The sequence below is a fragment of the Caretta caretta genome, chromosome 6 (genome assembly GCF_965140235.1).
Source record: "Caretta caretta isolate rCarCar2 chromosome 6, rCarCar1.hap1, whole genome shotgun sequence".
NCBI classification, from domain to species: Eukaryota; Metazoa; Chordata; order Testudines; family Cheloniidae; genus Caretta; species Caretta caretta.
Window position 1 is genome coordinate 61,424,796 of NC_134211.1, and position 22,646 is coordinate 61,447,441.

Genomic DNA, 22,646 nt, shown 5'->3' on the forward strand with positions numbered 1-22,646 from the left:
CCCCCTCCCCCTCCACAGACTCTATATGCACTACCATTCTCCTTTTCTCCCATTATTTGTCTGGGAGATAAGTCATTCGAGTTGTCAACATGTTAAACTCTACTGGGAGGATGACAGAGGTATTGATTGTTAGGCTGGAAGGCATTAATCGGTGCCATCAACCAGTTTGATCTAAAGACAATTGCAGAGGTTCTTAAAGCTGTGGCAGGGCTCCGAGTGTCCCCTATTTTCCCCTTTTGTTTTTTTTATTTTTTTCCCCAAAAATCAATAGGGTTTTTGCCATTGATGTCTAGCATATTTCTGGAAATTTTGAAAATGATCAGACCTGGCATTTAAAGATTATCACATTATATACAGACAAACTAACCCAGAAATGCCATCAAGTTCAGTGTAAGGCCTTTGCAAGGTCAGTCAACTAAAAAACTGTAGAGTGGGTTAAAACTTCAGAAGGACTTGGAATTACATGTCTGTCAGTCTGATATAGATCTCAGACAAGAAAATAGAGTGGATGATATGGGACTCAGTTAACACAGAATTAAAGGAGGGTAATATCACTAATGCCAATCAACACAGGTTTAGGGAAAATAGATCCTGTCAAGCTAACTTGGGATCCTTTTTTTTTTTAATGACCTTACAAGTTTAGTTGACAAAAGTAATAGTTTTGATCTAATATACTTAGACTTCTCGAAGGAATTTGATTTGGTACCATATGATATTTTGATTCTAAAAAAAAAAAACCCAAAATGAAAAAGATCTAAAACTAAAATGCACACATTACCTGGATTAAAAGGTGGCTCTGATAGCTCTCAAAATGTAATTGTAAGAGGGAATAATCATTGAATGGTTGTGTTTCAAGAGGGGTTCCACAGGGATCAGTGCTTGGCCTTATGCTACTTAACGTTTTTATAAATGACCTGGAAGAAAACATAAAATCATTCTAATAAAATTTGCAGATCACATACAGATTGGTGGAATGGTAAATAATAAAGCGAATGGGTCACAGATAGTGATCTGGGTTACTTGGTAAACTTGGCATAAACAAACAGTATTCATTTTGATATGGCTAAATGTATCCTCCTAAAAACAAAGAATATATGCTATACTTACAGAATGGGGAGGGGTGGGGAAGGGGCACCTGTGTCCTTGGAGGCAGGAAAATGATATGGGGGTCATGTCAGATAACTAGCTGTGTGAGAGCTCCAAGTGTGATGCTGTCGCCAGAAGAGCTAATATGATCTTGGGATGAATAAACAGGGGAATCTCCAATAGGGGGAGTAGAGAGGTTGTTTTACCTCCCTATTTGGCACTGGTGTGACTGCTGCTGGAATACTGTGTCCTGTTCTGGTGTCCACAATTCAGGAGGAATGTTGATAAATTGGAGAAGATTCAAAGAAGAACCAGAAGAAATAATAAAGGATTAGAAAACATGCCTGATAAGACTCAAGGAGCTCAGTCTACTTAGATTAACAAAGAGGAGGTTAAGGGGTAACTTGATTATAGCCTGTAAGTACCTACATGAGGAACAAATATTTAATAATGGGCTCTTCAGTATAGCAGAGAATGGTATAACAAAATCCAAAGGTTGGAAGTTGAAAATAAACAATTCAGACTGGAAATAAGACTAAATTTTTTAACAGAGAAATTAATGGTTGGAACAGCTTACCAAGAGTTGTGGTGGATTCTACATCACTGACAGGTTTTTAGATCGAGATTGGATGTTTTTTCTAAAAGATATGTGCTAAGAAAAATTTTGGAGAAGTTCTATGGCCTGTATTGTACAGGAGTTCAGACTAGATGATCACAGTGGCCTCTTTTGGCCTTGGAACCTGTGAATTCCTTGCCAGATATTTGCTCATCACACAGACTGAAAGCTTCTTTTAAAAAATAATCTCTCTGTCTGGGAGTATTGACCTGATTAGTGAGACATTCTTTCCTCATTCACGGTAAACACTCCAGTATACCAGCTTACCAGCCTTTTTGGTAGCAAGTTCTTCTGGCAGAACTTGGACAAAAGTTCTGGTATTTTAACGAATCCATGCTGGCCTTGTAAGGAAAGTTTTGTCTCATCTCCTCTAGATAGCCAATGAGGGTATTTTCTGTCAGGTGAAGACCTCAGTTTGGATTGTTGATCAGTATTAACTCAAGAACACAAGGTTCTTTTCCTTGGCATATCAGTTCTTGATGGGGGTGGAGCTCCATAAGCATGATATTGGATGCTGGAACAGTTTTTATAGTGGAGGTGCTGAGAGCCATTGAACCAAACTGTAAACCTTGTATACAGTGGCAACCACTTCAAGCCAGGGGGTGTGGCAGCACCCCTAGTTCCAGCAACTGTGCATGGTATATATGAGTAGATGAGCTAACTGGAATTTATTTATTTATTTTGGAAGGGTTCAGTGGTTGGGAATTATCCCACACCTGGATTGTATGTCTTCACTTTTGGAGTCTAATTCTTACATCTGCTCTGTCTACTTTGGCTATGCTAGTCTAAAAGTAGAGGATCATGTCAAGATTTGTATGGTGCCAGGGGAGGTGACCAGTACTGCCAGCCAGCAGGATCGGGTTGCCAACTCTGACTGAAGCTATTCTGGGAGATTTTTTTTTCTCCCCAACATGACGTAATGTCATTTTCTTAAAATATCCTATTAAAATCTCCTGGATTGCTTTCAATAGTCACTAGGAGATTGATGCCGATTCCAGGAGACTCCAGGCCAATCCTGGAGGGTTGGCAACTCTACAGCAGGATGGCCGTGGCATACCATGCATCTTTACATACATACATAGAGACTGACTGACTACGTGGCCATGTCCAATGTATTCTTTAATCTCTACTGCTTGTATTACGTTTCCTGACTATGTTTCAGTCTTGTTCTCGCAGCTTTGAGTTTGCATCAGAGGCATAGCGCCAAAACTTTCCCTTCCTTGGAGAACTTTGTTTTTTTGGGCAGGAGAGGGTGAGGGGTTCACAATATCTCATTTCAGTTGGTCAAATGTAGAAACTCTTCCCAGGTCTTTGCCTGTTTGACTTCATCTTATGCCATACTTTAGTAACAGTTGCTGGTATTTTCCCTTGGGACATCTGTTACTCTCCAGGAGTGAGAATCCAGTATAGGTGATATTGTTGGAAAAGAAAAAATTACTTTCATTGTATTTCTGCTTTTCTGTAGTTTTCTCTCCTGAACAGACCATCTAGGTTATGACTTGTCTATACTGGCACTTTAAAGCACTGCAACTGTCTTGCTCAGGGGTGTGAAAAAACACCCGCCTGAGCACTGCAAGTTTCAGCGCTGTAAAGTCCCAAGGTAGACAGTGCACCAGTGCTGGGAGCCGCGCTTTAATGTTGCTAGTGAAGAGGTGCCCTTATTGTCTTGGTTAACATTAGTCAGTATAAGATCTTTCAGAGAAAAGTGAAAGAATTATGAAATCTGTTTCTAGGCGATATTTCTTCCTAAACCTATTAGCTGGGTGTTAACTTATCCCCTGAAGCATGAGGATTTATATCCCTATGTTTTTCTATTTTAAATTAAACGTGATTGTACCCATTATCTATATATGTATTTTTGAATCCGTCTGAGCTACTGGCCTCAATAATATACAAAGCGCTTTGTTGCCCTTCAGTTTAATTGAATGTCCTTTGCTTTTGTATTTAGAATTGCCTGATTTAACTTCTCCATACCCCTTGTTGTTTTATATACTTATGTAACCTTTTCTTTGTCTCCTCTTTTTAAATTAACAGTCCCAGTATTTCCAATCTTTTCACTTGGGAGTCTTACCATATCTCTAATGATTTTCATTGTAAGTTTCTGGATCCCTTATCTTATCTCTCTTGAGACAGGATGAGCAGAATTTTATTTTGTATTCCAGGAGAGAATGTGTCACTGACTGATACAATGGCATATTTTCGTGTTATGCTCCAGAATGGTCTTGAACTGAGTCTATTTATCCCTAGGTATACAGGCCACTGTCCTACTCAGACTTAGTTCTCAGCCAGCTCTTGTATTGAAGACCCATGCAGAAAGGACTTTTATCTTTCCTTAGGGCCCGGCCTCTTCACCCAGTCTCATCGATCTAGAACCACTTTGAATGTTGAATGCAGTTCTGGTCGCCCCATCTCAAAAATGATACATTAGAATTGGGAAAAGTACAGGGAAGGACAACATAAATGATTAGGGGTATGGAACAGCTTCCCAGTCAAGAAAAATTGAAAAAACTGGGACTGTTCATCTTAGAAAAGAGATGACAAAGAGTGGATATGATAGAGTTCTACAAAATCATGAATGGTGTGGAGAAAGTAAATAAGGAAGTATTATGTACCCCTTGCATAACACAAGAACCAGGGGTCACCCAGTGAATTTAGTAGGCAGCAGGTTTAAAAGAAACATAAGGAAATACTTCACACAGTGCACAGTTAACCTGTGTAACTCATTGCCAGTGGATGTTGTGAAGGCCAAAAGTATAACTGGATTAAAAAAAGGAATTAGCTTCATGGAGGATAGGTCTATCAACCCATACCATGGGTTTCCCTAAACCTCTGACTCCCAGAAACTGGGATTGGATGACAGGATGGATCATTTGATAATTACCCTGTTCTGTTCATTCCCTCTGAAGTATCTGGCACTGGCCATTCTTGGAAGACCGATGGACTGGGCTAGATGGAGCATTGGTTTGACCCAATATGATTCTTGTTATGACAGACTACTTTCAGGTTCAGAAGGGAAGATGCCTATCCAACATCTAAATTTTGTGCCTCCTTGGCCAGCTCCCCACCTGCTCTCTCCAAGAATCCAGAGATGGTAAAAGAAAAGAACAAAATAGTCTGAGTCCAGAAGGGGAAACTGTCCATTAGGTAAATATCTGATTCAGTCTGAAATTCACTTTCAGAGTCTAATTGAAAAGATACAAAAATCTTTGTGTATTAGAAATAATAAGAGCTTGGGAATCCTTACTCTTCTCTGAATTCTCACATGAACCAAGAAAAGTCTGGTATTTACTGAAAGTTGGTGCTTTGTCTTCTAGGTTCGTGTGTAGTTTGTGGTTTTTTTGTTGTTCGTTTTTTTTTTTTTTAATGAACTATTTACAATAGAGGAGTTTACATTTTTAGGTAGCCCTGTCTCCTTTTCTTCCTGTGGATTGAATTTTGTAAGCTGCTAACAAAGGTATGGTCAAACTTTTTAGAGACCAGTAAATGTTCTTAAATTAGAGCGGAATTAACTTTTCTCAATTATTACATAATACAAAATAAGGTAGAGTCTCTAAAATATTGTTCCTGTTCTTAATTAGTATTTATTAGAAGAGCTTCAGTCTGTCTTTGAGTAGCAGATGGTATTCTGGAACAAGATCCAGAGAGGATCTGGTTAACAAGAGGACATGACTGTTCCCTGACCCATCTTCGTGGAGGCAAGACAAATAAGCTTACTACTATAAGTAGCTCCAAAAATAGTGGGCCTGATTGCCTCAAGGTCGTGTGATTTATATTAAAAGTGTAGGTCCATCTGCTTTTATAACAATGATTTTGTTAGAATTTGCAGAAGTCATTTTATGCTACCTTTTAATAATTGAAAACTGTCAGTACTAATATAGAATCATATTGCACAAATGAACTAATTATACTGTACTTATCATGCAACTGGTGCTTATAAATACACTTCTCTGTATAGATTACACCATCGCTGATACAATTAATCACATTTCATACAGTTACCGTTTTTCACTTGAGTGGTTAGCCTGCAAGACCTCAAATACTGGCTAAGTTCCCTCTAAGCTGCACAGCCATGCAGCTGCCTGTTGTGCTCAGGGCTGCGGTGGGGAGAGATGCATCTCCCCAAGTCCTGGGCCTGCTGTAGCGCCCCTTCCCCTGCCCTGAACCTGCTGTGGCTGGGGGACAGGCACTTCTCCCTCCTTTGCTGCCCCCCCCAAGGGCTGCTACAGGGAGAGAGAGCTGGGGTGGGGGGGAGTCCTCTCTCCCCACCATAGTCCTGGGGAGCCCCACTGCACCCCGCATCCCCAGCCGAAGCCCTCACCTTCCCCCGCCCCCCACTGCCCCAGCCCTGAGCCCCCTCCCACACTCTGAACCCCTCAGCCCCACCTCACCACATGAATTTTATGTGCACCAATATGGAGGTGATATGTGACACATCAGCTCCATATTGGTGCACATAACAACATTTCATTCCGCACATAGGTGCGAAAAATTAGAGGGAACACTACTTGCAGATTGTTTCCATTTCCAGTAGGAGAAATTGACAATGGAGTCAGGTGTTTCTTTGATGCAGTCCTGTTTATTTACAAAGAATGTAGGTAAAGTCCTGTTTTCTTCAACATAGTAGGAATCAAACAGGAGGCAGGTTTTTTTTGCTCCCATTCTAAACCAGCCAGTAGTCTACCCAAAAACCTTTTAGCTTTTTCTGAGGTTCATATTAATAAGTGCTTTTTTTCTAGCTGTCCTTGGCTTTCTGCTGTCTTTTCTGTCTGCTTCTGTTATGTTTCTGGCTGCTTCTCTCACACACAGCTTTATCAAACAATACCTCTGCCCACATGATTCAGTGCTGTCTGGCCTAGTTCGTGGCCTGTATTTTGGGCAGTAGCTTCTATTATGTTGGCTAGCTTACTCCAAAAGAGGCTTAACTGCTTCTTGCATTTATCCTGAATGAAGGGCAGCTATTATGCCCAGCAGCTTCAGTGAAGTTTCACACACCCCTCAGAATAACAGTACAGTAGCTATTTTTGTAGATTAATACAAAAGGTGTAGGATTTAGTGTAGGACAGGGAGTCTTCATTTGTCTACTAATAAGTTGATTTATGAAGATTCGCATAACAATTTGAGAAGTAAGCTTTAATGTCAAAGTGTTCGCAAGCATTACGATTGCACGTAATAGGTATCTTTCTTTGTTCACCAAAGTAAAAACATAGAAAACGTATCTTCTAGTGACAGGTTTCAGAGTAGCCGCCGTGTTAGTCTGTATTCGCAAAAAGAAAAGGAGTACTAGTGGCACCTTAGAGACTAACTAGTTTATTTGAGCATAAGCTTTCGTGAGCTACAGATTTCCTCACTGTATTTTCCACTGAATGCATCCGATGAAGTGAGCTGTAGCTCACGAAAGCTTATGCTCAAATAAATTGGTTAGTCTCTAAGGTGCCACTAGTACTCCTTTTCTTTTTGTATCTTCTAGTGGTGTTTCCTAATTTTTATTTTGAATCTAGTTCATGAACATATTGCTGTGCAAGTTCTTCTCTCCATCAGGTTTACATTTAGAAGCTTGCACCATAAGTGGTGTCAATTCTCATTCTGAATGGCTGGTAAAATATTATAGACAGTCCTTATTTCAGGTATAAAGGTCAGTTTCATTCTTTTTTTTCAAGATGGTGGTACAGTAACTCCCCACTTAATGTCCTCTCACTTAACGTTGTTTCGATCTTACGTCCCTGCTCAGTTACAGAACATGCTCCATTTAAAGTTGTGCAATGCTTCGCTATAATGTCATTTGGCTGCCTGCTTTGTCTACAGCTGGCAGCCCCCCTATCAACTCCCCTATGCCTCCCTCCCCTGCCTCCTGCCCGCGGCAATCAGCTGGCTTGTGACGTTCAGGAGGCAGGGGAGGGAGGGGGAGCCTGCGCACCATGTCCTCACTCCTCCCCTCTCCCTCCTCAATGCCACAAGCCAGTTGATTGCCACTGGCAGGAGGTAGGGGAGGGAGAGGGGAGGAGTGAGGTTGCTGAGTAAAGGGGGAGGAAGGGGGGAAAGAAGAGGCAGGTTAAGGGTGGGGGCTTGGGTGGAGTGGGTGGGCTGAGGGTTGAGCCCCCCGCCCCTGGTGCTTGCAGAGTAGGGGAAGCTGCTGCTGCGCAACATGTTTCTCCTAGCCTACAGCACCTTCAGCCTCCTTGCCTGCCTCATTGTCTCCAGTGCCCATGGGCTGTGCCTTTGTGGGGTAAGGCAGGGGTACCTCCCAACTATAGTACTGTACTGTATGGCAAAAAGATTTCCCTGGAACCTAACCACCCCACCCACCCCCATTTACATTCATTCTTATGGGGAAATTGGATTAGCTTAACATCGTTTCACTTAAAGTTGCATTTTTCAGGAACATAACTACAATGTTAAATGAGGCGTTACTATAATTCTGTTTTTAGAGCTCACATTAAACAAGGTCCTAAGTAGCTTTTTCAGTTCAAATTTTAATCTTACGGGAGTTCAATTAATACGGGATGTTGTCTTCAAATACTTGACCTTTTTGATAAATTTATCTGGCTTGTGAGGAGTATGTTCTCTCGCAAAACTAAATGTGTGGTGACCAAAGGATACTGGGAAATTAATCTGCTTATAAAAACAACCTAAAAAAGACTTCTTTTGCTGATGATTTATAGAATTGGCCTGAAAGGTTTTTTTTTTTTTTAAATTCCTTTACATTAGAAATTTAAGGTCTTGTTATACCCTGTTTTTCCTGGAAGATAGGTGGACATCTGCGAAACTAGTAGGAATTATCACACAACAACAAAATAAAATCTGGTTGAGGGTATGTCTACACTGCAGCTGGGAGTGTACCTACCAGCCCAGGTAGACACACATGCTAGCTCAACTTGATGAAGTGTACTAAAAATAGCAGTGAGGACATTGCAGCACATGGATGGTGGCCTGAGCTAATCCCCCGAGTATGGACCTGGGGAGTCAGGTAGGCTTATACGTGAGTGGTTAGCCCATACTGCTGCCCATGCCACAAAGTCCACACTTCTATTTTTATTGCAGTAATTTGAGCACAGTTAGTGTAAGTCTCTCTAACTGGACTGGGAGAGATGCTCCCAGCTACCGTGTAAACGTACCCTGAGAGGCTAAGTAGTCTTATTCAGTCTGTTAACACTAACACCTGTCTAAGTCAAATACTTTGCCAACAAAGACCTTCTGTCCCAAATATTTTAAAATTCAATACCCTGGCCCTCAGGTAAGAGCTGAAAAATCTGCTGCTTCATTTTCATATCTTCTGAAGATGTCTTCAGCGTCAAGAGTGAAGACCAGATTTGAAATTCTTAATATATGTAAGGTAGGAAAAAAGTGGAATGCCTTCGCCAAGGAAATGTTCAGGCCAACTTTATGCATCATTTAAAAGAAAAAAATGAAACTAATTTTTTTATCTTTGTGGGTTACCTTTACCTTTCTTGACCATGACCTTAATTTTTTATTACAGTTCTGCAATTTTTTGTTCTATGAACCTTGTACCTGTTAATTTCATTGGGTGACCCCTAGTTCTTGTGTTTATATGAAGGGGCAAATACCACTTCTCTATTCACTTTCTCCATACCATTCATGATCTTATAGACGTCTATCATCTCTTTTCCAAGCTGAAAAGTCCCATTCTTTTTAATCTCTCATCATATGGAAGCTGTTCAATACCCTTAATCAGTTAGGGTTGTGCTATATTTGTTGCAGTACACTCAACTTGTTTTGCTTGTAAGTGATTAAGAGTTTATCTCTGGACGCTTTGTGAATACAAGATTTGCTCTTGATTTGGGTGATATGAAGGGTGTTGTCTCTGATTTACTTTGATAATGTAGTCCCTTTCAGCTAATGGTATTTAGAATTTTTGTGGATATATTGTTCTATCACCTATGCTTACTAAGAACTTCAAAAGTTGGTGCCTCAAGTTTTTATTTGACATGTCCATGCTAAAACAGACTCTACAGCCCTGTTAATGATTTGTTTTCCTTGAAGCTCTCTGGGTTGAACTGGCAGGCCTGTATAGTAGCTGACTTTTGTGTGCAATTAAAAATGTTTTTGACCAAGTATTGTAAAAGTAAAAAATGTTAATACGTTTTTCTTAAAACTTAGCGTTCTGTTGTACAGAAAAATCTCTCAAGATTCCATCAACAATGTTTGTGAAATGAGTAGCCACCAAAGAAATTTTTCTTTATTATTATTTTATTATTATCATTATCGATCTTTACACATTCATTATATCTTCAGCTAAAAAAGAAAATTACTCAGAATTGGTTAAAATGGTATTGGTAATCCTAACCTTTACTGGATATTTAAACTACGAAATAGAACTTGCTTGTATGGTGGTTAAAATTGGTATTAGTCACTTTGGCTAGCTGGTGGGAAATGGCAGGATTTTAGTGTGACTCTTGGTAACTCCAGTGATTCTACTCTTTTTGGTTTGTGTGTGAACTCGATATTTGGAAAAGGTTGACAGGACTCATAGTAAGGCTATAAGCATACAATTTCTAGCACTTGTCCTGTAAATTCCCTATTCTGCTACCATTTTTTGTAATTACTGTATTTTTTTAATTGGTATTAATCTAGCTCATCTGTCTCCAAGAATAGCCTAGTAAGCTTTATTGATATAATGCTATAATATTGACCAAAAATACTTGGAATTATATTTCTATATGAACATATTCCATAGAAAGAATTAACAAGTTAATTACAATACGTCAGCCAAGTAAAGTACGTAGCAAAAGTAATTATGCTCTTGATAACTACTATTAAGGGTTTTATATTGTACTGTGGAAATTCATTTGGATTGAAACTTGAAGAAAACATTTCAGGGTTAAGAAAATTAAGTATTTTAACAATTTGGAGGAAGATACAATTTGAAAATATTTTACTTGTGACACTATAATTTTGGAGTTTTTTGAACTTGTATCTTAAAACTCTGCATGGGGTAAGCCCAGGGTTTGAACTCAGGGTTTGAACTCCCCTCCGTCTACACGCAACTGGCTTGGTCCCAGGACCCCAGGGGAGATGTGAAGGGGCTGAGCCTGTGTCAAGCTGATTCCCAGGGATCAAGCCCTATTGCTTTGTACTGTAGATGCAGTCCTACTGGACTCATGTTCTGGGAGTCCGCCAAAAGTCTCTCTCCCATAGGCCGGTTTTCTTTGTTCTCTGGATAGTCAAGTTTTCCCACACTGCACCATGAACAAAGGCCACATTTTGGGAGGGCTCTAGGGAGTCTGATACGATTGGTTGGACTTGGGTCTGCATACTGCATTGTTCAGGATATTTGAAGCCAATCCCAGCAACCACCTGTATCAGCACTAATTCGGTTTCAGCATCTTTCTAGATATGGACATTATTAGAATGGCAGCCCAACAAATTCCAAAGTGTGTACCAAGGAATGTCACTACATAGCCAGCAATCGCATGGGTGCCAAGAGCTTCAGTGGCATAAGATTGCCAGTGACGGACAGAAACTAAATATTCAGCCAGACCACCTTAAAGACCTAGGCAAAGATTGATCCAGATGGGACTCAATCTGCAAGGAGGTCACGGTCCCTTTGTGAGTTGATATAAGAATGCTTACCTTGACAACCACTTCTACCACATACATATGATTCCTGAGATTTTCAGACACTTCCAGGTCAGTTCCCTGTGTGGTGTTTGGTTCCTTGGACAGTCATCAATACGTAATCATCATAACAGCTTTAGAAAAGAAGGTCTCTGTAGTTCCTTAGGGCTTGTCTACACTGGCAATTAACAGCGCTGCAACTTTCTCACTCGGGTGTGAAAAAACAACCCCTGAGCGCAGCAAGTTGCAGCACTGTAAAGCACCAGTGTAAACAGTGCTCCAGCACTGGGAGCTACGCCACTCGTTGAGGTGGTTTTTTAGAGCGCTGGGAGAGCTCTCTCCCAGTGCTGCGCTGCGACCACACGAGGCACGTTAAAGCACTGCCATTGTAGACTAGCTCTTAGTAACTGGCTGGTCTAAGTCAGCACTAGCCAGATGGTATCTACAGTGGTTGATGGAATTTCTGCAACTGATCAGGGACTTGAGCCTGGTAGTGAACTTGCATAACAATCAGTCTCCCTCCTTGATGGAACTGTCAACAACACAGAATGAAGATTTCCCTTTTCCCAGCAGGATCCTGAAACTGGAATCTTTGGGCAATTTCACATCAAGTTGTATGTCTGTATTGACAGCATGCTTTTCCTGGGGGCTCCTGCTGTCCTTCCAGGATTTGGTCCTGTGGGTGCAGTTTCATATCCAGGGTCTTCAATAGGACCCAAGAATATTTCTCCACTCTATGGAGGGAGCTGAATGGCTGTTTGCTTCCCCAAAAGATCAAGAATCACTGCATTTGTGGTTGGAAAACACCAACTGTCTAATAAGGTTCTCCTTTTCAAGTTTGTCCTAGGATTCAGATGCCAGCCTGCTCAGGAGGGAGCCCCATTCTACTATGGAATTAGTTCGGGGCACTGATCACAGTGGGAATGCAAACTGCATGCCAGCATCTTGGAACTAAGGGCAGTTTGTCTCTCCTACTTCATAAGGACTTCACCCTTCCATAGTGTTCTAATCAGGCTTCATAACACAATGAAGGTACCGTGTTGTCCACCTATCAAGGAGGGAGTATAAGCAAACCTGTCTTGTGAGAAATCCTACCCTCTTCGATGAATGCTGGGGGAGAGCGAGAGGGGGAAGAATCTGAGGACGATCAGATGGGATGGGAATAAAAGCTCTTCTCAAGTTTAAAAATTACCAGCGATTTCATGATCTACATAGGGGTTTTCCTTTTCTGACTCTGGCTTTTCATCAGACTCTGTCAGGAGCTCTACATCTAAGAGGCGAACAAGTCAACAAAAAGGAAAGAAAATACGAAAGAGAACTTTAAGGAAACTAATCTCCTTGGTTTCTGCCAAATTGAATAAATACATCTTATCTCTTCGGGTTGCAAGCTTCGTGCTATTGACTCCATGGCCTGAGTACCACCTTGTTCTCCTTCCTCTCCTATTGAGGATGTCATCTCCTATGCCTGCGTCAATGGATGATTTTAAATCCTTCAGACGTTATTGAAACACACGGAGCAGATTTTGGAAGCGTCTTTAGCAATTGTATAGGGGAAAGTGAATAGCTGTTTGATATTCTTCAGTCAGCTTCTCAAAATAGAATTGCTCTACCTATTAATGTGGGAATTTTACATCCGTCAAAGGATCTCTGGGCTATTCCGGCTTTGATTTCATTGACTTCAAAATGTGTGGATCATGGATATCAGGTACTGTCAAAAGGCTTTGAGTATTTTTATACTCCTCCAATTCCATAATCGTTACTTTTTACTGCTTCAGATGAAAAATCAAAACAAATAGGAAAGTCAACTTCCAAAGAGATTAGAACTCTTAGGCTGAGGAATAATTTTTCCTGCGTCTTTGTGTGAGTATAGCTAACTATCGAGCCATGCTATCTAAATATGATTACCATCAGTGGAATAAATCATCTGAGTTTAAAAACAAGTTACCTTTAGAATTTAGAGATGAGTTTAAATGAATCTTTAAGGAAGATCTGCTAAATTGCTAAAACCTTGTTTCACTTTGCACTAGATGCAGCTGATATGGTTGTCCATTTGATGGCTACAGCTAGTGTTCTGAGATGTGCATCATGGTTGTGTGCATGAGGGTTGCCAAGGGAAGTGCAGACAACCATTGAAGATTTGGAGTTCAATAGACTAAATTTATTTAGTGCTAAAGTGAACGAATCTCTTCATTCTTTAAAGGATCCAAGAAAGGTTTACGCACTTTCAAGAGGAAGCAGTCTTGTTGTAAATCTCCTACATATAAGAACACTACTCCTTCTCCATTTTTATCAATAGAGAGATTGGGATATCAAAAGAGGAGATTAGGCCCATCATCCTCTTCGGTAACCTTGCACTGGGACAGACACAGAGGCATCAGATTTGCTGTGACAGTCAAGCATCTTGGGACTAATCTACAAGGATCTATACCATTTTCCTTCTTTCCTTTGTTCTGAACTCTTTCCCCCCTGCCCACCCCAGGAAGCTTGGATAGCAACCACCACAGATCAGTCAGTCCTTCAAGTTATTGAGGATGTTTGTCATTCAATTTCAAACTTTGCTTCCCACCCATTTCCAGTCCCAGTCTCTCTTCAGGGACCACTCTCATGAGAATGCAGTGTGTCAAGAGAGAGACTATCTTGTTGATCTAGGAGCAAGAGAACTGATTTGCTCAAGAATTTATAGGAAAGAGTTTCTGTTCCCCTTACTTTCTTATAGTGAAGAAGGGAGATTGACATCAGATCCTAGAGCTCAGGAATTTAAACAGATACACTTGATGCACCAAAATTTGTATGGTAGCTCTTGCTTCCATTATTCCCGCTCTAGATTCTATATTTAGAAATTACCCTCGACCTACAGGGTGATGATCTATCAGTAGTAATGACTTATCTATGCAGACAGGGGCCACATGTTTACCTTGTCTAAACAATTGATGACATTGACGGCATGTTTGGGTAGGGTGGCAATTTATGGTCTTCCTGTTTACAAAACATTTTTCTCTAGTGACTGTTCAGTGTTAAGACATCCATTCTGGAGAGCAGTTCTACAGTCTCTTTTCAGAAAACTCCTAGGTTCCACCTCTATTGAAGATGACTACAAGAATGGGGTCCACATGCGCAGCACTCGAAGCAGAAAGAGCAGTTATTTATTTTACAGTAACTAGACCTTAAAGATGTCTGCATGTGTGGATCCTAGGACCTGCCTTCCTCCCCACAGCTTGGAGTTCTATATATGAGGTTCTAATAGTTGAAGGAACTTAGTGGCTGTTGGGATCGTTGTGCTCTGTATGCCCTTGGGGTGCAGGGAGGAGAGAATGAGGACATGAGGAGCACGTGTGACCCCTACTGGAAACTGCTGGTGAAAACATTTGAACTGCTGCACAGACTGTGAGTGGGAGCCACATGTGCAGACATCTCAACTACAGTTACTGTAACGACTCACTGACTTCAAGGAGCTCACTACAGACTACGTGGCTCTGGGAAGGAGGGTAAAGTTTGGGGCGCAAGTGGTGGTCTCGTCCATCCTCCCTGTTGAAGGAAAAGGCCCGGACAGGGACCACTGAATCATTGAAGGAAATGCGTGACTACGCAGGTGGTGTCTACGAGAGGGCTTTTGCTTTTTTGACGACAAGCTAATGTTCCAGGAAAGAGGATTATTGTGCTGGGATGGGCTCCATCTATCAAATACTGGGAAGAGCATCTTTGGACATCATCTAGCTAACCTGATAAGGAGAGCTGTAAACTAGGTCCTATGCGGGATGGTGAGACAAATCTGGCCAATGCACATCTAGGCTTGAAGACGAGGAGAAGGGGATAATTTCTGGAGAAGGAACTAGAAATCACACCTGTATTAGAAAGGCAAGAAGAAAAGCAGCAGGGCAGGCAGTCTGCAAAATATCTTCAGTGCCTGTGTACAAATACAATGAGTATGGAGAACAATCAGGAAGTCATGGTATATGAAGAAAATTATGACTTAACTGACATTACAGAAAGTTGGTGGGACAACTCCCATGATTGGAGTACCAGTGTTGAGGGACATAGCTTGTTCCAAAAAAGGTATGGGGGAAAAGGGAGGTGGTGTAGCGCTGTACATCAAGAATGTATACATTTGCTCTGCGGACCAAGAGGAAGTGAGCGACAGACCTACTGTGAGAGTCTGGGTGAGGATAAAAAGGGAACAGTAGCGATGTTTTGGTGTGGGTCTATTATAGACCAACAAATCAGGAAGAGGAAGTGAATTAATCATTCTGCAAGCAGGTAACAAGATTAGCTAACACGCATGAGCTAGTACTATTGGGGGATTTTAACTTCCCTGATATCTGTTGGAAGACTCTTACAGCAAAACATATGTCCTGCAAATTCTTATCGTGTGTAGGGGACAACTTTCTGATTTAAAAAGCTGAGGAAACAACTATGGGGTCACCAATTTTGGATCTGGTTTTGACCAACAGGGGTGAATTAGTGGCAAATGTGAAGGTGGTCAGAACTTGGGAGAAAGTGATCATAATCTGATAGAATTCAATATCCTATGGAAAGGAAGACATGAGACTACCAAAACAAGGACACTGGACTTCAGAAAGGAAGATTTCAACTAACTCAGAGAAATAGTAGGCAAGGTCCCATGGAAAGACCAATTAGGAAGAAAAGGAGTTGAAAGGGGCTGGCATTTTCTAAAAGATGTAATTCTAGAGGCTCAGCGTAAAGATATTCCATTGCAGAGGAAAGATAAGAAGAGCCACAGGAGGCCAGTGTGGCTGCATAAGGAGCTTTTTAGGTATCTAAAAACCAAAAGGGATACATACAGGAAATGGAAGGAGGGGCATGTGACCAAGGATGTATACATGGGAAAAGCGTGAGCATGTAGGGACAAAATCAGGAAAGCCAAGGCAAAGAATGAGTTTCAGCTAGCAAGGAATATTAGAGACAACAAGAAGGGGTCTTCAAAAAGGTCAGACAAATAAAAAGGAAGATTGAGGACAATGAGGGTCCACTGATCAATGCCTACTTTGCTTCAGTTTTCTCTTAAAAAATAACATGTGATGGGACAACTAGCCAAGTTATCATAGACAATAAAGGGGAAGGAATGCAGCTCGGGATAACTAAAGAAAATGTCAGAGATCTTCTGAGCAATTTGAATTCAAAACAGTGGGGTCTCATGCTGTTTACCCAAGATTACTGAAGGAATTAACTGAAAAAAATCTGAGCCACTGGAAAGAATATTTGCAAATTTAATGGATGGCCGGAAGACTGGAGAAGGGCTAACATAGTGCCCACCTTTAAAAGGGGGGAAGGAGGAACTGGGGAACTATAGACCAGTCAGCTTGACTTCGTTACTTGGGGAAACTACTCGAGCAGGGGCGGGCAAACTTTTTGGCCTGAGGGCCACATCAGGTTTCCAAAACTGTATGGAGGGCCAGTTAGGGGAAGCTGTGCCTCCCCAACAGCCAGGCGTGGCCCAGCCCCTGACCCCTATCTGACCCCCCTTCTTCCTGTCCCCTGACCACCCTGGATCCTCCACTGCCCCATCTAACCCCTCCTCTCATTCCTGACTCCCCCCTGCCCCATCAACCACCCCTTCTCCCTGACCGCCCCTGGAACCCCTGCCCCTCACCACTCCATCCAACCCCCCCCTTCTTCCTGACTGCCCCCCCCACAGGACCCCTACCCCCATTCAACCCCCCGGTTCCCTGCCCTCTTACCACACCGACCCCTATCCACACTCCTGCCCCCGAACACCACCACCACCCCTGAACTTCCCTGCCCTCTATCCAACCCCCCCTCCCCTTTACTGCGCTGCCTGGCGAACAGGTGGCTGGCGGTGCTACAGCCGTGCCACCGCGCAGCACAGAGCACCGGCTCAGGCTGGGCTCTGCAGCTGCGCTGTCCCAGGAGCACCCAGCCCCGCTGCCCAGAGCATTGCGCCAGTGGCTCAGTGAGCTGAGGCTGCGGGGGAGGGGCCCAACAGGGGAGGGGCCAGGGCCTAGTCTTGCGGGCCAGGAGCTCAGGGGCCGGGCAGGTCCCGCTGGCTGTAGTTTGCCCACCTCTGTACGAGAGCAATGTATAAAACATTCAATTTGCAAATACCTGGAACGTGAAGGGGTAATCACTAGCAGCCAGCATGGGTTTACCAAAAACAAATCCATGTCAAACCAGCTTGATTTCCTTCTTTGACAGGGATCTGGTTTGGTGGATAAGAAGAATGTGGTGGACATAATATACCTGGACTTCAGCAAGGCTTTTGACACAGTCCCACATGACATTTTGATGAGTAACCTGGAGAAATGCAGACTCAACAGAACTGTCATTAAGTGGATACATAATTGGTTAAACAACCACAAACAAAGAGAAAAGGAGTACTTGTGGCACCTTAGAGACTAACCAATTTATTTGAGCATGAGCTTTCGTGAGCTACAGCTCACTTCATCGGATGCTGTAGCTCACGAAAGCTCATGCTCAAATAAATTGGTTAGTCTCTAAGGTGCCACAAGTACTCTTTTCTTTTTGCGAATACAGACTAACACGGCTGTTACTCTGAAACCTGTCGCAAACAAAGAGTAATTATTAATGAAATGATGTCTGATTGGAGGGGCGGTCTCAAGTGAGGTTCCACAGGAATCTGTTCTTGGTCAGGTGTTAACATCTTTAATGACCTGGATGTAGGAATAGAGCACATACTCATCAAATTTGCAGATGACACAAACCTGGGGGGAGAGGCCTGCCAGCACTTTGAAGGATAGAGCTAAAGTTCAGAGGGATCTTGATAAACTGGAGAACTGGACTATAGGTGACAACAGTGAAATTCAACAAAGACAAATATAAGGTGCTAGTCTTAGGGAAGAAAAACCAAATGCACAAATACAAATAGACGATAATTGGCTTGGCGCTCATGTGGCTTTCTTTTCATTAAAATTATTAGACAATATTTGGACCCTTTGCTGTGTCCACAGCAATATTTACCAGGATTACAAATGTGTAGAGCCACAGGATATTTGTTTAATATTACAAATTTCCATTCATTGAAATAGCTTCATGGGATGTAAATGTTCTAATCAAGCTTCCAGGGGACAGCATGCTACAGTTTAATAGAATATTTTGGTACTATCCATAACATAATGCAGGACAACTAATATAAAATGACAACACTGAACAGTCATAACATTTCCACTCTTGGGCCTCAATTCTAGTGCAAAGCACATCAGTCTGCATGATTAATGCTGGAGATGTGAGACCCAAGCAGGGAGAATCTAGTAAAATGATGCCTTCAAAGAAGCAGGATTACAAGGTAAGTAAATAATCCCCCCCCCCCCCCCTTTTTGGCTTTGGTATATAAAAATACATCTATCCAGAGCTGTAGACACACATAAAATTAACTTTTTTTAAAGGAGACATGTCCAGAGTTCTTTGGCCCTTTTCATTCAAAGGATTAATGTAGTAAAACTTGTTAAAGCCCCATTTACTGAAGGCATTACTCAGTAACCCAACATACAACTGCCAGATATCCAGCTTATATTATTAGATTAGCGTAATGAAGGAATTCTGGCTCTAAGGTTTTTGAATTTAATAGCTGTTTATCTTCAAATGGATAGCATCATTGTGTTCTTATGAGGCTTAAACTTCTACAGTACTATGTTGATTCTTTCGGCATGAAACTAAAAAGATGATTAATGAAGGTACTCCTACCTCAAGTGGGTGTTGCCTTATGGTGACATTGTTTTAGGTTTATGTCATAAGGTTTATTTTTGGAATTCTCCCTTCCCAACTCTGAAATATGTGGGATTGAGTTTAAAGTATTGGTGGAAGTTGTAGAAAGAAGGAAACTGTTCTGTTTAAGGAAACATTGAGATTTAAACATTTGTTTAATGAAAATAAACTTGTTTACATCTAGTATCCCTGTCATGTGGGACTTGTACAAACTTATTCCTACATTAGGTATTTCTTTTTGAAGTGTGTGTGTGTGTATATATGTGTATATATACACGAGTCTTGTTCGAAGTGTTGCTCAGTAAAACAGTTTTTGAAATTGTTATGATTACCTCTGCTTGGTATAAATATCTATCCTGTTTACTTCACTGAGCTATTAAAATGCAAATTTATCCTACATTCACCAATTCAAGAAATTTTTCCCTGTCTCATTATATGTAATGAAAAATACAAAAAAGAGCAGTTCAAATCTATCGCATGCTGTTACTGGAGGGGCAGGATAGGCCTCTATGGTATAATTAGGTGACATAGGACATGTCTACACGTACAGGGCTGCTGCTTCAGCACGTCTGGTGAAGATACACTATGCTGTTGGGAAAGAACTCTCCCATTGGCATAATAAAATCACTTCTGCAAATGGCAGAAGCTGTGCATATGAGCACTATGTCAGCACTTATGTCACTCAAGGGGGTGGTTTATTCACACCCCTGAGCAACGTAAGTTATGTAGACATTGGCTGTAATATAGACACAGCCATAGTTATCTCCCATTCTTTCAGTTCCAACTTCATTGAATTTGATCATAGAATCATAGAATATCAGGGTTGGAAGGGACCCCAGAAGGTCATCTAGTCCAACCCCCTGCTCAAAGCAGGACCAATTCCCAGTTAAATCATCCCAGCCAGGGCTTTGTCAAGCCTGACCTTAAAAACCTCTAAGGAAGGAGATTCTACCACCTCCCTAGGTAACGCATTCCAGTGTTTCACCACCCTCTTAGTGAAAAAGTTTTTCCTAATATCCAATCTAAACCTCCCCCACTGCAACTTGAGACCATTACTCCTCGTTCTGTCATCTGCTACCATTGAGAACAGTCTAGAGCCATCCTCTTTGGAACCCCCTTTCAGGTAGTTGAAAGCAGCTATCAAATCCCCCCTCATTCTTCTCTTCTGCAGGCTAAACAATCCCAGCTCCCTCAGCCTCTCCTCATAAGTCATGTGTTCCAGACCCCTAATCATTTTTGTTGCCCTTCGCTGGACTCTCTCAATTTATCCACATCCTTCTTGAAGTGTGGGGCCCAAAACTGGACACAGTACTCCAGATGAGGCCTCACCAATGTCGAATAGAGGGGAACAATCACGTCCCTCGATCTGCTCGCTATGCCCCTACTTATACATCCCAAAATGCCATTGGCCTTCTTGGCAACAAGGGCACACTGCTGACTCATATCCAGCTTCTCGTCCACTGTCACCCCTAGGTCCTTTTCCGCAGAACTGCTGCCTAGCCATTCGGTCCCTAGTCTGTAGCTGTGCATTGGGTTCTTCCGTCCTAAGTGCAGGACCCTGCACTTATCCTTATTAAACCTCATCAGATTTCTTTTGGCCCAATCCTCCAATTTGTCCAGGTCTTTCTGTATCCTATCCCTCCCCTCCAGCGTATCTACCACTCCTCCCAGTTTAGTATCATCCGCAAATTTGCTGAGAGTGCAATCCACACCATCCTCCAGATCATTTATGAAGATATTGAACAAAACCGGCCCCAGGACTGACCCTTGGGGTACTCCACTTGATACCGGCTGCCAACTAGATCAATGATACCAGCTTTCTCTCAAGAAGCAGGACTGGCTTCTGAGTACCTCGTACATTTCTTACCAATTTCTTCCTTCCCTTCTGGCAAAAGGCAGATTTGTTGAGGTTTTTTTTAATTAGATATGTTGGAATAGGGGTACTCTTGAGAAGAAAACTTGACTGAAGAAGTGAGTTTTGCACTTTTACAGAAATTGATAAGGGTTGGTTAGTCAGTCATTTTTATTTTCCCTGTCAGTGAGTTCTGTACTCCTGATTCTTTCTCTTGCAGTCACAAGTCTCCCCACTATTGGTTGACGTTGTAGTGGAAAGTAGGTAGCTGGTATGGTTGTGAAAAGAGTCTCTGATGGTTAGGACCATACAAGGCTTTGACAATTGGAACAACAACCTTAAACTGGACTCTGCGCTCACTGAGGAGTGAGTCCAAAGAGTTGGGGTATTTGAGTAACCTGTGTTGAGCAGGAGGAGTGCTGCATTCTGAACCAACTGGAGCATTCTCAAGATACACCTCTACCCTGATATAACACGCATTCGGATATAACGCGGTAAAGCAAAAATGGTTTTCTGTCTCGTCTACAACATTGGTTTTCAAACTGGGGGGGTTGTGACTTGTTCTGTGGGGGTCGCGAGCCCCAACCCCAGCGTACGGCTGCAAGTTGCAAGTCCCGATCCCTGCACGGGGCTGTGAGACCCGACCGCGACGCATGACTGCAAGCCCCGACCCCTCTGTGGAGTTGCGGGACTACGAGCCCGAGCCCCAGCGTGCAGCTGTGAGCCCTGACCCCGACCCCTGCTCTGGGCTGTGAGCCCCAACAGGGACACGTGGCTGCGAGCCCTGGCCCCGGTGCGCTGGGCTGCGAGCCCCGACCCCGGACTTGATGTGAAGGACAACATCAGATGCGCCCTTTCTAAAACAATACCAAGAATAAAACTTGTGTCAAATACTGTATTAATAATGGAAATTCCCGAGGACAAAGCAAGTTTGATATAATGTGGTTTCACCTATAACACGGTAAGATTTTTTGGCTCCCGTGAACCGCATTATATCAGGATAGAGGTGTATGTGATTTCATTCCTAGATATAGACAGTTGCAGTAGCCAAGAATAGAGGATAAAAATTCATAGTTGCAGTTACTTCTAATAAACCCATTTAGGTTTGGTCTAGGAAGAAAGATCTCACTGTTTGCAGGCATTTCCATTCACCTCTGCTGCCTCCAGGAGGTGGGACAGAGTTTGGCCAATAGCATTAAGAGCAACAATGGGGTTCAGCCAGATAAATATGGACATTTTCTTCTACAAAAAAGAAGTCATCCATCAGAGTGACCAATACTGTCTCGGGAATCCACCAGAGAGGTGGCATTGAAGACTATTTTTAGCTAGGTTTTCAATCAGCTTGATGAGAGGAAAGAGTTGGAAGCTATGTTGTGGCTTATAAAGTTGCTGGAATAAAGTTTCTTTAGTGCCAGTTGGACTGTTGCATGTTTTAGATGGGTGAATAGAGTTCGTACTTGAAAATCTGTTGGGGAACATATAAGACCTCTACCATTCTTACATGAGGCAGAAGGTACAAGGATCAGAGTTTCAGTATCCCCACAAGCAGGTCTTTTGGGTTTCCATTACTTATTCGTGGAGAAGGGATTTTTTTTCTTGTTTTTAGACCTATTGGGGAATATTTTGATCTTTCTGCAGAACATGTCAAGAGTTCCAGAAATTGTATATTAGTTTTTCATTCATTAATTTAAGGTTTTTTACTTTTTGCCCAGTTATTCATTGAAATTAAATATTGTTAACAAGTTTTAAGCAGTCTGGCTAAAAATCCCTTTTGCTCTTTATAGTGATGTTCATTTCATTGGTTCTCCAGCCATCATAGGA

The 22,646-nt window shown here is 42.0% G+C and overlaps 1 protein-coding gene across 6 annotated transcripts in view; it reads left to right on the forward strand.

The window, feature by feature from the left end:
- The window catches only part of PALS1 (protein associated with LIN7 1, MAGUK p55 family member), a 140,698-nt gene that overhangs the window by 16,113 nt on the left and 101,939 nt on the right, over window positions 1–22,646 (forward strand). The window contains exon 2 of one of the 6 annotated variants that reach the window (XM_075129632.1): window positions 18,457–18,554. The exons of the other annotated variants lie outside the window; for them this stretch is intronic. The gene's annotated coding sequence lies outside the window, so the exon portion shown is untranslated. The remainder of the gene's footprint in view (window positions 1–18,456; window positions 18,555–22,646) is intronic. 6 annotated transcript variants of the gene reach the window in all.